This window comes from Monopterus albus, unplaced genomic scaffold, assembly GCF_001952655.1.
Source record: "Monopterus albus unplaced genomic scaffold, M_albus_1.0 scaffold33.1, whole genome shotgun sequence".
Classification (NCBI taxonomy): Eukaryota; Metazoa; Chordata; class Actinopteri; order Synbranchiformes; family Synbranchidae; genus Monopterus; species Monopterus albus.
This window is the reverse complement of record NW_018127913.1, coordinates 743,258-761,678: the sequence shown is the minus strand read 5'-3', so window position 1 is coordinate 761,678 and position 18,421 is coordinate 743,258.

Genomic DNA, 18,421 nt, shown 5'->3' with positions numbered 1-18,421 from the left:
ATCACAGTACAAAACTATGTTAATACGTGCTTCGTACTCTTCCCTTTAGGTACTTTTTTGTAATAGAGCTAGAATGAATGATGCAGAGCACTGAAATTGCTCTGGAGCTCAATGTACAGTTTGCATTAAATACAAGAAGTCCAGCCTCAGCAGATCCTGCAACACCCTCTGAGCTCACACTGTTTCTGAAGCAGCCACATTGTGAACAGTACTTGTGCTGATGTATGGAATCTGACGAGTTCAGAGTTGTCACTGTCAGTGATTGACATGATGAGAGGATCAATGGAAAAGCCTTCCTGCCAAGCAATAATCCATCCAAACTGATCACGCTTAAAATTGCCTGGGGGTATTGATTACATGTGCAGGCCCAGAAAGCACCATAAACACTGTGCAATAACAAACAAGTTGGCTAAGGAGGCAGGTATTTGTCTGCTTTTCTCTTTGGCATTGGCCATTCTCTTCATTTTATATGGATCAAGAGCTTTTCACACTGACTGAAGTCAGTTTGTGAGGGTCCCCTACACAAAGCTGGGTGGCAGTGCTACCTTTAGGTTGTAATCAGCTAGCAGTATGAGTACTAGGATGAAAAAACAGTGTTTGTGCAAAAATAGAGAAAGAAAAAGTTTATACCCACAGTCTTAAATTTAAAAGTATAGTCCAGACCAAGAATTTCCTAGTCATGAAAAACATTTTATACAATATTATACAATATGAGATGGAAACATTATATTTAGAACATCTATGCATTTTGTACATGTAATAAAAAATGTATTAGGGAATTCAAGCAGATAGAGAATATATTTCAAACACAGAGGAAAAGGTTAGGGTTGTCTGATACCCAACTCTATATCTGAAGGTTTTAGAGAGCAAAGGGAGGTAATGACAAACCTGGTAAGACTAAAATGTTTCATAATGACTACAAAATAAATACTGAATGCTATAAAGTTAGCGTGGGACAGAGATGTGGCACATGAAAATTTTAATGCTGTACCAGTACTGCACTGTACCAATGCTCTACACGCTGTACAATCCACAAAACATGGCCTTTCATATTCTTCATGTCTGCTAGGAAACCTCTCTTCTATTTTATCTTTATGAACAAATCACATGCAACAGGCTGAGGACATACTGTGGTTATAGGCAACAAATTATTCTTAACATAGTTTAAATAAGTACTTAAAAGAGATATGTTGCAGCAGCAGGTTCTCACTTTGGAAGCTTACTACAGAGTATGTAGGACAATGCTGTCCATGATCACAGTAGACCATTGCATTACACCTTATCATTTCCTCTGATGCTGAAACTCAAACTGAGACTCATCAATAATGTACCTAAGATCTCCCATTCAGACTATCTCAATGGCAGATCAAGCTACTGTAGCATCTCCTCTTCACTCTCTGCCTTGACTTCTTCCACTGACTTTATTCAAAGCAAAGCAACGACCATACATGTGAATCCACTTCACTGATCAGTCTCTGCACGAATGACTTCAAATGTTCAGGGTCCTCAGTTGAGTGTTTAGTTTTCCTCATAGATTTCCCATCAGTACAGTGCCTAGGATTCATTCTGTTATGTATGTATTTATTTAAAACCCACACAAATGACTGTCTCCAGAATGGGTTTTTTCTTCTGTTGGACAGAGCAATAAAATATCAGCTGTCTCTGGACAAAATTATATTCCTGACTATATTGGGTGATAGATGGCCCTCTATTCAGCTTTCTTACTCTCTAACTGAATTATTAAATACACAGAATCTGGTTAACCAGTGTACATGTTCTTAAAGGTCAGAAAGTTCATTAACTATGAACTGCCATTGATTGTATCCTTGTGTATTTCTGCTTGGTGCAGGCTTACAGCACAGTTACTGAGTATCTACAGTATAACCATCGTAACAAGACATTGTGCCATTGTGTTGTCACCATGAAAGTTAACATATTTTTGGCTCCAGCCAAATGGTATAAATGCGATCAGCATATATTGTATGTGGCTTTACTCTGATTGCAAATTCTTTTCAACAATGTATTAGAGGTAAATGTTCAAAAGATTGTCCTTTTTCTGGAGTCAATTTGAGCCAGGTTCACTGGGTAAAGACCATTTCGGTGTAAAGACTACAGTGTAAACCCCCCACCAGCTGTATCTTTGAACAGAAAAATACACACTGATTATAACAGCCACAGTATCTATTTCACAACAGTCTGCTCATGTCAATCAGCATATTGCAGATAAAGATCAGTATTTTGATTGAATGTGTGCAAAACTACTCATACTTTACACTAGTGACTTTGATGTCAACCCATTTGAAATGATATCGGATGCCTCACAACCAAAGAACACACCAATCAACGGAGATGATTTCATAAAGAGGGCTCTTGGGTTTCAGCATCATAAATAACTCATGGTAATCCCATATTTCTCTGACCTCTCTCATTTGAGCTTGGGGTGGAAAGAGGGCAGTTGTGACAAACACTGTTAGTGAAGCTGCCAAGCCAGTCTGACCTGGCTTTATGTGTCTTGGCTGCATTTTCTCTGCTCAAAGACCTATGAGGTGATGTCCCAAGTTATCCATATCCTTACCTTTGTTAACTCATGACATACTTTGCGTAATGGGGAAAAAACATTTTGCTTTAAGAGTGATTTTAAATATAATAGATACAGTAAATAGGAACTTTATTAATCCTTGAGGGGAATCCCTTGTTTGGTCATATTACACAAGAGCAGGGCCACAACATTAAACAAAATAAGGCCATAAGATGTTCAGTATAGAGTGATTCTGTTGCACCCTTCAATCCAAATTGTTACAACATCATTTAGAAACCATTAAATACCAGATTCATTAGATATTACCAATCATTCAGTCGTTTAGAAATTTCACTCTTGTAGGCACAAAAGACCTTCTAAGTCATTCTGTGGAGCATTGTGGCACCCTAAACTGATCATTCATCACACCTCTTAGATTAAAAACATTAAGCTAGTAAATAATCTTAAACTGATACACAGTCTGTCCTCTCCTTCTGATTCTCGTGAGATGTGTTTGTAATGTGCAATTTGCTGTTTTTTGGCTGCCAGTTTTGCAATGATAATAATGATAATAATGTGTGAGGGCACTGTGCTTATGATTGTACACGTGTTGCTCTGTAAGGACTTTTGAAATGGCTTGATTCATAAGTCATGGGCACCCCCTCTGAGACCTCTTCCTGCATGTGCAATTTTCCAAAGCCAGCCACTTGCCAAGCAATAATTATGCTGAAGTTTTCAATTACACTCCTTCCATTTCATTAACAAAAAAATGTTTGGCTATTGTATAATTAGATATATGAGCTTACCACCTACATTTAACATAGCCACTACACAGCAGCTTGATGGAAAACAGAGAAGGATTTTAGCATGTGTGCATTTACGTGGTTTAGAAATCTAGTATAAAGTAAAATCAGCTAGACATTATGCAGCAGGTCCCCTCTTAATCTTTTTTTCCATCATTTGCCAAGGCCCTCTAAACTACAAGACATATATAGACCTATAATTATCATGAGATATTTGATGAATTATGGGAGGTTTTGTTAACATCCAAAGTACATATGTACACTTGCTACGTACTGTACTCTCAGTTGTTGGTGCCTATAAAGTTATACATTACAGGAGCACACATTTACACCATGTGTGCTGGTGAGAGATTATTTGTTACCTTAGCCACTGGTTGTCAGTTAAACTAGGAAAATAATCTAATATCGCCTTAACTCAGCATTTATTTTTCATTAAACAACTTTGTGCAACATTTTACACTTGGAAATTTCAGCTCTGTCTCCCCTTTGTCCCCTTTGTCCTCTTTGTTCCAAAGTATGACCCACTGATGATATTATATAAAAAATTAAACTGTCCATCATCATGGCTATCTTGCCATCTTAAGTGGCTGTACCTTGTTACCACACTGGCTTGAATTTCAGGGCAATGCAATCCAATACAAGCCACAGAAACTCTCCTCAGTCCTGTCATTTTGTCTGTTCCCTTTCACATCCCTTGCAATAGGTTTCAACTGAAGGCCAAGATCGTTCTCAGTAAAGAGGTATGTGTTTTTGCTCTACCTACATTAGGAGAAAACCACAGAGGATATTGTGACTGAAAGTAACTTAAATCTTTAACTTGATGTCTGGAGAAAGTATTTTAAAGGTTCGCTAGTGCATGATGGGCAATTCAAACTGAATTTGACGGTGTGGCTGACCTAGTTGCTTGACATCGATGATGGACGGCAACGCCTCTAAGTGTGTCTGTGATGTCAAAAAACTGACTGAGCCTATGCTGGAGACAAAAAAGTGAAAGAAATAGAGGAGGGAAGAGTGATCTGATGAGATAAAGTCAGCAGGGGACAGAGTTTTAATGAGGCCAGCTTCTCATTGGAGCGATGTCTAGATGTTCTGTTCAGCTGGGCTGTAAAGTGATCCCAGCCTGATATTCTCCAGCCCTGTGACAGAATTATTAAAAGCTCATCCTCTTAATGCAGCATACACGGTGTCACCTTTCACAGGTCCTCAGAGGCACTTGCCCAATAGGACAGCCTCTCCTTCTCCTTTTTTCCCCCCACAGGTAAACTGGCATAGAAGAGACAAGCACCCAGTTCAACATCACAGACTGTGAGAGGTGAAGGTAAACTGAGCTCTCTCACCACAACATGACTTGCTCTCAAACACACTTAATGCTCTTTTCTATTTGTCAAAGTTAGACATAAGTATTATGTATATGAGCCCTAATTCACTGTCATTAGTGATAATAATTGCATTATGGTGGGCATCAGTTGCAAAACTGATCTCAAAGTGGTGTCCATTTTTAAGGCAATTTTGATACTAAATGGATTTTGCCCCTTTGTGCATAGGAGCAAGTCCCCTCAAGCCTGTACTAATTACATCCATAATCAAATGCGTTCTGTGCCTCCTTGTTAATGACATTGATCTTTTGGAATATCCAAGCCTATATTCTGTGAGATTATTGGATAAAGTGCAGGGCGAAGTCTGTGTGACCCCAGGAGGAAGATGGCGTTGCAGACATAAGTGGGTATTAAATGGATATAATTGACAGTGACCCTTCCTGGCACTTTGTGCTGCCGAGGCCTCTGGTCTATGGATCATACAGCAGAGAGGATAAATTAGCATGGGTTAGGAAAAGGAAAATTAAAGTTAAGAAAAGGTAGATGGGCTGAGAGATGGATCAGTGTTGAGCCAGTGGGGTTACCAGCTGAAAGGGGCCAGAAAAGCAATAGTCAACTTCAGTGATATGGTAAAGTCCATCATTTAGAAACTTCAGGTCCTCACCAAAATCTTCATCAGATCCTTATTTATAAATCTAAAAAAATGTTCTTTCTCTTCATTTACATTGAAACCTGGGTAGATATTGACTGTGTTTACTTATTGATCATGTTTTCCTCTTTTATGTAAGCAATGAATAAATGACTTTGTGATTCTGATGAGACAAAGACAATTTTCCACCTCATTGGAAAATAAAGTTTATTTGATGTGATTTGATTCAGAGGTCATGCCCTTATGACCCTAATCCATTGCGATGATGCTGAGTGATGATTTGGAGTGAGATGAGTCCAACATACGGTATGATCAGAGTCTTGCACTATGTTTGTAAATGCATATAACTGTAGAACTTAGCATTTCACTTTCTGACACACTGACCTCTGACACACTGACCTTTCTAGTACCCGCACCCCTGCACAGGTGGGTCCCATTGTAGCATGTGTGTGCTGTTTGGTTTTCTGCTGTACTATTGGCATGATGAGAGTAATTGGAGTGTTGGTCTGGTGAATCTGTGCCAGCCTGTGTGGGCAGATTGCATATGATGATCATGTTCTGACCAGATGGCTCACTGGCACAAGGGCTTGGATTGGCACAGTGTCTATATTTATATTTGTGTGTGTGTCTGCCAATGCATGCATTCCGGGAGAGGCTAATTGGCTAGAAATAGCAATTTATTTTGACTGCTCATTTGGATATGTATATTGAAACTCTACCCATATACACACAGACACAATGGGCTTTATGCAAAAACAACTTATACAAATTAAATTGTTTTTTTTTTTCTAAATGGAACGCACATGTGATTTAACAGACTGTGTCACATTTCTTAGTTTTCTCATACTTTTCTACAAACTAAATTCATGGGTAATCCAGACCTGTTGCATGAGTCATACACAGTCTGCCATTCTCCACGGGGAGGGGGGACACTTGATTAAAATTACAGGTCATTAATCTGAATGAATGAATAAAACTTGCCCACATATGGAATGTACAGGTAACAGCATCAATTTGGGACCATCAAACATACTAGCAATCAGATTTTATAAACCTCCACATTTACAGTTGCTGTCCATTGACTTAAAACAAGCAATTTAAGACATGTTTTTGTTTTGTGAATCTGGCTTGGATTGCTCCAGTAAACAAGCCTTGCAGAAAAAAAGTAATAGAGGTTTTGAAATTATTATTTTTATTATTAACAATAAAAATCAAGAGACAGAGCAAATGTATGCAAGTGCAAATTTGTTTCTTCCACAGGTTTTGTTTAATTTTGATTTCTTATTCTGCATCAAAACAGTGGACCACTAGCAGACCACACTGTGGTGGCCAGGCTCATGTTCTCATCTAAAATCCAAGACACTTGGAAACGTATTACTTTCGAAGATGACAAATGGCTCCAGCAAAGTTGTGCACATGCGGCTGGATAAAGTTTATCTTTAGGGCATGTGCAGCTGCCAACAGTACTTCCAGAAAACTTTAATCTTTCCTTTCAGAGGCTCACTTCCTATTTCTGCACAGGGGACTTGATGGGAGGCAGACTGGGGGCGTTTTGACACCCGTCTAGGGAAACGATTGCAGTGAGTGGGCCTGGTGCTGCTGCTGCTGCAGCAGTGCAGCCTGTCTGTGGTTCCCACTGGCTGTTTCTTTGTAACTTAGCACCCTAGTAACTTAATTAAAGCTTTGAGTTAGGGAAAAGTCAGAGCAGAGCACTTCTCCCATTCAACCAGCCATGTGGCTAACCAGCCAGAGGAAGGTGTCTTCATTAAAAATATACCATCTGATGATAGCGATCCAATGAGATGCTGATAAATGATTAACCCACTGCATATGGTACATGATAAACAGTTTATTAAATGTTTCAGATGCATGTTCAGTGTATGGCACATATTACATGGCGTTGAGTCTCCCACACGTCAGCACAGAGTGACGCCATACTGCAGCACACCAAAGAAATTAATTAAAAAAGCATCGAGCAAAGCAAACTGGCAACAGTAAACACTATTGATGTAGCCGGCAGATTTCATTACAACACTCTGCTGTTTCAACTAATGACTAACTTTTTCAGCAGAATCAAACAGTGAGAGCAGCAGCAGAAAGAGAGAGAGAGAGAGAGAGAGAGAGGGAGGGAGGGAGCACTACTGGTGTTGCTGTCAGTAGGGGGCTCCGGCCAAGTGGGAAAGCGTCAGCACTGTCAATGGGAAGGAGGGCTTGATGTTGCAATGATAGGCCTCTGTAATGGGCACTTTGAACGAATAATAAGTGCCTTCTGTGAATCATATAGCCCAGCATGTAATTCATGTTTGCGTCTGTGAATCTGTGCCAGAGCATGAGAACAAAAACTATTTGTAGTCTGTAGAAACTAAGCTAAACGTTATGCACGTCCTTTTATGAGTCGTACCATGGCTCACAGTCTGAGTCATAGTAGATCCTGACTTTTTTGGAGTTTGTCTCATTTTTTTGGTTTCTATTTAGAGTCTATTTTTTGCAAAGAATTTCCTGTTACATGACTGCATGTTGTTATACTGTGAGATATTTTGTGGCAGGCCTACCCCAGGAAGTATCAGTTTTGAAAGCGTTTTATGTGTCTTTACATTAACATATTGTTATACTGGGAACATTTTGAGCTTGTAAGGGTGGATGCTAAAATTACCTGTACTGTAATGTTACTGCCACTAAATCAAATTCCTGCTAGGAACATTCTCTTACCTATAACAGTAAGTGTTGCAAAACTGTGATCACCAGGATGTATGTTAAGTTATTATTATTTAAAATTATTTAAATCTTCCAAAATATTTTGTGTGTCCTTATTTTTCTTAGCCTGTGGGCTCTGAGTTCCACATGTTTTTATGCATTTTGTAAAATTCATAATGTGTGTAAGGGATAATTCAGCAGTATGCATGTCATTTAGCACAGAAATCTGCCAACAGTACCCTGTGGTGTAGGTGAACTACAGCAGTTTTCAGTAGTACAGGAAAAGATTGTGACCTAATTAAAATAAATAAATTGACAAAATATAATTGGACAACATGCTGTGATTGAGAGGGTGTGAAAGATAGTTATCAAGTACAGAGAAGTCAGTAATAAACAGTTATAACAGAGGCTAAAAGTAGCAAAATGTCATCAGATATGGTTGAGACAGTTAGATAAATGGTGGATAAATTGTTGATGCACCTAACTGTATCAAATGGGTATATAAAAGTATTAAATATTTATACGAGTTAGCAAAAAGTAATCATTCAAACATGGAGCCTTTGGATCATTGGTGATCTAAGCATGACATAGAACATACAGTACAAATAAACCAGTTTAGGACACCTTTAATCTGACAGCAACAAAACAAACGTCATTTCTAAATGGATTTTTGCCTTTTTCTTCAATGTGCTTGGTCACAAAGGGAGTAAAAATCTCAAATGCTCCTCCTACCAGATTAAAAATTCATAAGAGATATTGAGTTGTTGTGGAAATCCCAAAATATATGCAATTTGATCAAGTGGGGATTAAAAGTGTCATTGCACTTGTCAATAAGTGTTGGTGGTGTTGTGGCAGTATCACACTGACTCCTGCGTATTAATACTCTGCTTTCTATTGGGCTATCAGCTGATTGTTTGGAATGTAAATGATGCTGCTGATAGCTCTGGTGACTGATGGCTTAAATTCCAATTAATCAATTGCTTCATCAGTTTCCCTAATTCAGATCAAATATCTCCTTGAGTGCACACTCTTCTTTCAGTGGTATTAGAAGAAATAAATGCTCTGGAAGTAATTTTCATCAATCTCGTGTACATGTCAATATCCCTCACAAGCCCGGTCCAGGTTGAGGACTTAATGTCGTAAGTGTGTGTGTGTGTGTGTGTGTAGGTGTGTTGGGTGAGCGGTGGGGCTGGTTTTACACTTTTCATGGGAACATAAATCAGATACACAACATCCATATGCGGACAAAACCTGTAAATCACTACATTTTAGAGGGATGACTTGGTTAGATCTTCCAGAAAGACCAGGTAAATAATTTGCACATTAGAAAGAAATGTAAGCTATTAAAACAGAACTACATAGCTCTGTGCACATGTTTATTGAATTTATATTTCTTTTACTTTTTAGTTATTTTAAGCTAAAATGAAGTTTGTGTCTACAAGACTAAATTTCACATATACAGTCTTTATATATTACATAAGCAAGGGATCATAATGTACCCTTATGTTGCCTGATATTCCACCATGCTGTATGCAAGGCAGTTATGGGAGGTCATAGGATCCCACAAGGAAACCAGGCAACCACATAAAATAAACTTGATATGAGCTGGCCTTTTGTACTGCAGGCCTGAGCATTTCACTGCCATGGAAGGCCTCACTGTACGATAAGCTTAGTCAATTATACAAAATAAAATCAACTATTCATAAGTAGGTTGTAATAGGATATTGGCTGACAGATTTAATAATTCAGTTTTGCTGAGGCTTAGCTGGCATTAGTTTGTTGCTAGTGGTTACCTTTGTAAAAGAATTGATTGAAGACAATACTGGAGTGAGAAAATACACATAATTATGCTTACTTCATTTACTTTAGCCCTCCCTGCAATTTAAAAGCGACCTCTAAAGAGTCCTCGACTGTTTAAGCATGCAGGAGCAAAGGTACTGTAATTTGATTTATGAATTTGATCCCACCCACTCCCTAATTTAATTCATCAATGTTTCACAAGGCGCAATTATGCATTGTGCTACAGTTCTTCATAGCTCCATTATCTGGCCTGAGTATCTTTGTCAGAGGGTGTGTAATGGTATTGCTAAATATTCTATAATGGCTAGACGAGGCCTTGTCCCTCACAATCATTAGTAGTGTGTCCTTCTCCTCAAATTGAAATTATTCTTTTGAATAATAGCATTTGACAACAACAGATAACAAGGACACAGCTTAAATTTAAGAAGCTGTGTGGGGCTGTGCTTTTTTGTGATCTTTTGTTTAATGTTGAAAACAATTATGCAATTTAGCAAACTAAAAGCCTTGTCTGATGTGACCTCTGCCTGCTGGAGTATGGATTGTAGTGAGTTAATAATGGCATCCAAAGTGATTTTAATCTAAATAAAATAAATAAATTACACATTTTTTTGTGAAAATGACTCCATCTATCCATTCCTTTCCATTTCCAGGAGTTTTTTTTTTGTGTTTGCTTAAACACTTTGCACTGCTTTTCATTTTCAGTTGCAGGAAATATTATCTTAATGGTGAGGAAAACACTGTTTTGTTTGCATTACATGGTGTGAATTATCTGGAACATGAAGTTGATATCAGACCTCTGAGAACAAGCAGCAACACACGACCTACTACCACCCTTCAACAAATGCTCAGCAGTCACGAACCACATCGATCTGGGGTATAATTCTCTATGAAACTGATGGATGAGGGCAGCCATTGACAGAAAGGGTAAAGACCACTTTGAGATGTCCCATGTGAATAAGTATGATGGAAAATAGATTGTTGAAGAAGATTTATGTTTGTTCTCCACTGTCACAGGAGAGCCCCCCTCCCCCTCGACACACACACACACACTCCATACCCAGACCAGCTCTGACCAATCAAACATGTCACTCTCACCAGATTGAACTCACTGGCTCTCTTCAGCGACCAACTTTGTGACAATTAGCTTATTCCTGAAAAGCAAAATAAAGAAACCACTTTTTTCCACCTTTCCATACGGGCATGTCATCTTTCTATTGCATTTATGACAAGTGATGTAGTGAGAAGTCTTCTCTGGTTAAACCTACAGTCAGTGATCCCTGTGAAGCAAAACATAACCATGAAAAACAAAACAAAAAAATTATATTTTAGGAATTGTAATAATTTCACTCTTGTTTCTTAAAGTATCATCACACAAGTATAGCCAATAATTAAATTAATGAAAACATTTGGAGATCACTAGTTTCTGGAATGTACGAAAGTTATGAAGGTGCAACACAGGATTTAATTCTTATGTTGTTTCATAATTTCAAAAAAACAACAAAACGTCTTTGGGCTCCAAACTCTCCCTTTTATGTTTAAATATAACAACAAAACGTCTTTGGGCTCCAAACACTCCCTGTTATGTTGAAATATAACAACATAAAGATGAGTGGCTATTGTTTCTACCTATATTTTACTCTGTACATGACCAAATGGGCTCTTCTAAATAAAAAAATGACGTTTAATAAACTGTGCACTTTTATATTCGCAGCCCTGTAAGTGTGTAGTTCTGTCTTGAGTTTCTATTTTCATCCCGCTTTCCACACAAACAATTCATTTCCATTGCACATGCTACATTACATTGAGCAGAAAGCCATTCACCAGCTGAGACTAGTGAATGTGTGTATAGTATGGCTAGCTCCTGTCCTGTCCTCTGTGGTATAGCATTGTTTGGCTGCCAGTAGTGTAATTAGATAATACCACTGAGAGATCCAAAGCACTGCAAGTTTAGCTTCACATTTCTGTCACCTTTTACAAAAACAACCAAAGAGCCATTTCTGCACTCCACTACAGGTACAATAAGTGAACTCTTTAACATGTTCAGTAACTTTTAGAGTCAGTTTTAATTGTACGTTAACCATTGCATTGTTACATAATTCATTATGTAAATCAAATGTAGTCGTGTCATGTAGTTTTTTTTTACTTGCAGAGATCCACCAGACCACAGTGTATTCAATATTTTGTTCGGTAGTTGTTCATTAACTGTAACAACTTTGTGCTGCTCCTTTTTAAAATGGTATCACCTCATTCTGTGGCAGTTATCATATCCTTTCTACATCTATTCATTGACAGCTGTTGTCGTGCTTACAAAAACAAACTTGGACCGTACCAGCTTTACACACTGAAACAACTTGGTTAGGTTTAGACACTAAACCTAGCTGGCTAGGTTTAGGGAAGTATTATTTACAAAGAACAACAACCTTCTAAAGAGACAACAACACGCAGTTTGAAAAGGGAAAGAACGGCTGTCTCCTGTGTCAAAGACATACATTTTTTCATCCAGGCCACCAGTTGGACCTTCTCCCTAGGCCGACTTTGTTGCTCTTTGTAATACATATCACCAGCCTTAGCCTACTTTTGCTACTGTCATAATTACTAGTGGCTGCCTATTTATAAAACATATTGATACCTATGCACCTATTCTGGCCCTCCAGGCAGGTCTAGTTTGCCCCTGAGGACCATAATCTGGGCAGTGGTAACAATCATTTAATGGGGTGATAGCAGTCCAAACAGCAGCGTTCTACCGCTGTACTTAGAATAACGCCTCCAGCTAGAGAACACAACTTCTTTTATATGGTGGAAACATGTGATCTGTGTCCCAGACTTCATGATCAGCTCACTCATCTTACTTCCCTCAAATGTTATTATTTTATGGAACATACTTTTTTATAATCAAACTGCAGTGAGAGGAAGACAACACAGGCATGATGTCTATGTTTAACCGTTTGGTGTCACGATCAGCAACTTGTGTGGGCTCTGTCTGTAACCACTTCCCATGATGCTCTGCTGGTAGGGGTTCTCTTCTTGTGTAGCTTCTATTTACATGATCCTCTTATGAAAACATCCCAGAGGGTTGAAACTGCATCAAACTACTATCAATTAGGCTGAGAAAGAAAGACAGAAAGAAAGAAAGAAAGAAAGAAAGACAGACCTCTTCCTATAAACAATGTATGCAACACTTCAGACTTTACTGGGTCTTCCTTTCATCGGGTTGCCAAAGGGTAAAGAGGACTCTCATTTGTTTATATTTGATTTGGCAGCCATTTGCAAGCATCATTTGTTGTCAGAATATGAGGACAATGAGGAGATTACTTTCCCTTTTATAAAACTTCAACTTCCTTTCATGCTGGTAGACAAAATCAAAGCTATAGACAGAAAACTGACCCTGTCAAACACAAACAAAACCAATCTCTGTAATGCATGACCTGTAATTACTGATGAGGTCAAAGCTTATGTTAAAGGGCAGTGTATCTGCATGACCTGGAAGAGTAATCAGATGTATTGCTAGTTGTTTGATGATTTCATCAAGTGCTATCATTGCTCTGTCACTAATGTAAAGTTGAAGATCCATCCATAATGGATGGAGGGTTGGAGCCAATTCCAGCTGACACTGGGCAAAAGGCGGGGTCCAGCCTGGACAGGTCACCAGTCTATCACAGGGCAGACACTTAGAGACAGGCAACCACACACACTCACATTCACTCCTATGGGCAATTTAGAGTCACCAGTTAGCCTAAGCTGCATGTCTTTGGACTGTGGGAGGAAGCCGGACTATCCAGAGAGAACTCACACAGGCACAGGGAGAACATGCAAACTCCACACAGAAAGGCCCCTGGTCAGCCCACGCTAGAATCCAGAACCTTCTTGCTGGGAGGTGACATTGCTAACCAAACAAAACATATCACTTCTAAAATATTTTCTTTCATCCATGCTTTTTGTAGGTGATTACCATTTTATTTCCATCTTTTCATTTTTTGGGCAAGTGCGAGTGTTTTCTTGAATAGCTTGGTGTAAGTAGGCAATAGAAAGACAAAGAAGCACTTTTCAACTAAAGATACTGCTATTTTCTAATTCTTAAAAGAGCTATTTAACTTTGTCCTCCTCAGTTTTGAAAATCCCATTTTGTCCCTCTTCACTGTGTCCTCTACTGTCTAGCCATCGTAGTCCAGACAAGAAAAAAACAATTTGATAAAAATGTTGATATGCTTGTCTGATTCTCCTTCAGTTATTATCATGCACTCAAAGCAATAAGCTTAATGGGCAGCAGGAAATGGTGCAGCTAGTGTTTTGTGGCCTTTTTTGTCCTGACTTTTACCTCTCAAGCTGTTGGTGCATACAGTACAGGCTGCCTGTTGGTGAAGGTTGGGACTCCATATATACAGTATATAAAACGTGCCAGAACTGAACACGAACAACAGTCAAAGATAGGACAGTAAAGCACTGTGCTCTTTGTAGAAAGACACAAATAAAACATTACCTATTAAAAATATATTTCATCTATAATAATAATTAATCTACCATATAAATCATTGTAGCTTTACTGTGTTCTTCCACTCCTGACATCACATGTATGTCTTTACTGGACTGGTTGGTTAATTTTAGTAAATATTCTTTAACCCTGCTGGGTTTGTTTAAATAAATGCTAAACCGGACATAAAATTCAGCATGTTTATCACTTACCAAGTTGTAGGAATCAGACATTAGATCAAGCTAAGGGTTAAAGTTAATGACTTATGTTTAGTTTGAACTTTAAAACTTTATTTTTAGTATAAGCATTAAGGAATGGTGAGGGTCAACGATTGGCTGACAGAACCAATGCACTGAAGGCTCTCAGAAGAAGTGAGATATACATGTGTGTCCTCCTGTGGTGAGTTGTAACCTGTTTGATTTCATGGTTTTAAAAGATGTCAGTGCACCGAGGATGTCCGGGTGGTGAAACGAGCTGTCTCTCTCTCACACACACACACACACACACAGACACACTCATCATTGTAACCAAAGGCACCTGCACCGGGAAAGGAATGAGCATCCTTACACTGAAAGACCTTAACATCCCTCTTCACAAAGAGATGACATCACCAAGATCTGTACTGCAGAGTTTGCTGCCTTCCCAAAGCACTTAAAGTGATCAGAGAATTAAAATTTCAGCGAGTCTTTTAATGATAGCCTGGGCCAAAAGACCTGCAACGCTGAGCTAGAGTTTCCTGTGGTCATATCTCTGGCATCGCAAGGATTCTCATTTTGTTTCATGCTGAGTCCATAAGCTCTCCTGAATGCCTCACCCGCTCCCTGTGCCTGTTTAATGTGATCAGATAGATTTATTATGGGTCATGAGGTCACTGGGGTTTTCTGTAACTGAAGTCAGGCTGAAAATTGTATTAACAGGTCCGCAGCACTGTAGAGCCGAAGCATTTACATTTAATTACTTTTATTGACCTCCTTGCTCATTTTATTTGTAATGAAGCACACGCTGTGATTGGGGGCCAGATTTTAATGATATTTAAATAAGAAGAACAATTGTTGCCCTTGGAGTGTAAGATTGGGTTCAGGATTTCTCTTTTGGTGTCTTTCTATTATTAGAGATCTGAGAGAGTTCTGGGAATCTTGTAAATATGTGAATATAGACAATTTTGAAGTTATTTTAACAGCTTAAGGCCAAAGATTAGCTGGCATTTCTCACTCACATTATTTTTTCCATTTCTTTCTTTCTGCTTTGTTCTTTGAAAATGTATCTGCTGTTCAATTAAGCAAAGGGTTTCTCACTTACACTTGAATGAATGGAGCATATCAAAGTAGCAACACTTTCATGAGGCTTTCATGTATTTCAAGGGATTAGTGATGAAAGACTGTGGGATGATTTTGCTATTTCATGCTAACTTATTGTTTCTTTATTTATAATCTGTGCAGTGCTTTAGATGTTGGTCAGTGCAAGTGTGTAGCAATAAGAGATTAATATCAGCAGCAGTTTTGGCATGCATGTCTATGTGCATGTGTCAGAATTTGTTTCTCTCTGTGTGTGTTTAAATTTGTGTCAGTGTGTCTGGCCTGTAGCTGCTGTGTCTCGTTAATGAGAGGTGCTCGGGGCCTCCACCGAGGCCTGTGGAAGATAATCTTCTCCTGTTTTGCTATGAAAGCTCTTCTGACAGTAACTGAAGAAACTCACTCAAATGGCGGAGGGCTCGGTTTAATAATTCAGCATTTACAATCAATTTTGGCCTCCACCTCATCTCGACCCTTCCCTGGACCACAGGGCAATGCAGGCTCATCATGGGAATGTTGACAATTCCCTGTATAATACAGTCTCTGGCCCTGTAGCAACATGAGAGGCTGTGGGAGCATGGATATTTGTGTGAGTTTGCAACTTAGTATGTTGAATTATTAAACCCCTCAATTGCTGTTTTATTGCAGAGTGAGAGCAGGTCAATTTTCTTTTCTCTCCAGGCTCCAAAGACATGTTTTTTGGAGATTGACCACAAAGTATTATTGTCAGGTGAAAACTGGATATATAGTAAAGACATGTTTGATCCATAGTTGATTGCCAGTGCTGCACATGTAAAGGGATTTTACTCTGTGACTTACTGCTCATCCACTTGAAAACAGAGTTGGACAGTAACTGTAATAATATAACTTTTCCCACTAGCAAGTAGTGTAAAAGGTTTCAAATAAAATTTCAGTAATAATATTACGGTTACTCCCTTCAAAATCCACTTGTTGCAATGTTACTTTTGTTGTCAACACAACAAAAAATCGATTTGAAATCCAACAGTTAAGACTCTCAGCTGTCACACATGCACACATCACTACATATCATTTAGCAGCATCATAAGTAATAAACTAGCTTGGAAGTTTGAAGTGTCTACGTTCAAGGGCTGGAAATACTTTGATTTTGTCAGGACGAAAGGTGATAAGAACATTACTGTAAAACATAAATTGTGTGCACTTTGCTGTAAGAGTCTTTCCACTGTGCAAAACATGACCTGAAGCCTTTTGAAACCCTTATTAAGACAGCACAACAATGTAAGCTCATGGAGACACACCTCAACAAAGAAGAGCCCTCTGTGGTCATGGAGGATGGCTGTGGCCCTTCGATGGCTAAACAACCACAACTGGAATTTAATCATCGACAGCAGGCTTCAACAAGCAACAAACAACTAATCAAGCTTGTGACTGGATATGTGGTGGATGAATTGTAGTCCAATACTACTGACTGTCATTCAGACAGATCCTTGGGAAAATATGGACACCAGCAGTGCCCCAGGTAAAAAAAATCATTTGAACGATATTACCAATCTGTGGGGTGTAACAGAAACATAAAGTAACGAGTAGTGTAATGAGTTACTTTTAGCAGGGAGTAATAACTAATATTAATTTTTGAAAGGAGTAACAAGAAATGAGTCGTCGGTGTGTGAATGTGTGTGTGATTGGGTGAATGGTGTATGATCTCCTGTAAAGCGCTTTGGCCAGTGCAACACACTGTGGAAAAATGCGCTATATAAATACAGTCCATTTACCATTTAATATATTACATTTTTGGAGTAACGAACTCAACACTGCTTCCAAATTAGACAGATGTCACTAAACATAGTTAAACATATTTAACAGTGGACAGTAACTGGAAAGAATGACAGATATTGCCCAACATTCCAGTTCTAAAAAGACCAAAGGCCAATTTAGAAGTATAATTTACTTTCTAATACACATACTGATGAACTTTGCTCAGGTATTTACATTTTATGATATTTAATGCTACTACTCCACATTTCAGATGCATGTATACATTTTACTCCACTGAATGTATTTCTCAGCAATTTGACAGTTACACTTGTTTTTGTTTTCAGGGTCTGTGCTTCAGCATGTTAAATAATAAACAATAATGGATTCTACATTAAAGTGTCAAGTCTCAACTTGTAGGTTTGCATAAATATAGAAAGAACCTTGTGGGAGATATCAGTTTAACATACAGTGCCCACACTGCAGATGTTGATAAAACCAAAAATCACCCTCTATCAAAATGATAGAAAGAAGAAAGTATGGAGAAACAAATGCCAACTCCACTGGCAGTTATACCTGCCAATGGAGTTGGCATTTGTTGATGATTTCACTGATGATGGAAGCAACAGGATGAATACAGACGTATTCAGGAGCATTCTGTGTGCTCTGATTCAGACAAATGCAGAACTCACTAGAGGGCATTTCCTTATGCAGCAGGACAGTGATCATAAACATATGACCAAAGAGATTTTCAGGGTGAGGGGTTGAAATACACTCAACTGACTGATCCAGTCACCTGACATGACTCTGAATGGGCTGTATTCCACTTGTTGAAGATTGAACTACAGGCAGAGAAAGCAATAAGCTAGAGCTGAAGGTGGCTGCAGCGAGGGTCTGAGCGAGCACCATCAGGGAAGATACAGTGTCTATGGATCCAAGCGTTCAGGTGGTCATTGATCACAAATGATTTCTACAAAATATTAAATATGATGATTTTATGTGAGTCTGCTCATTTACTACTGAACTCCTAAACGGAAGATACAGTGTCTATGGATCCAAGCGTTCAGGTGGTCATTGATCACAAATGATTTCTACAAAATATTAAATATGATGATTTTATGTGAGTCAGCTCGTTTACCACTGAACTCTT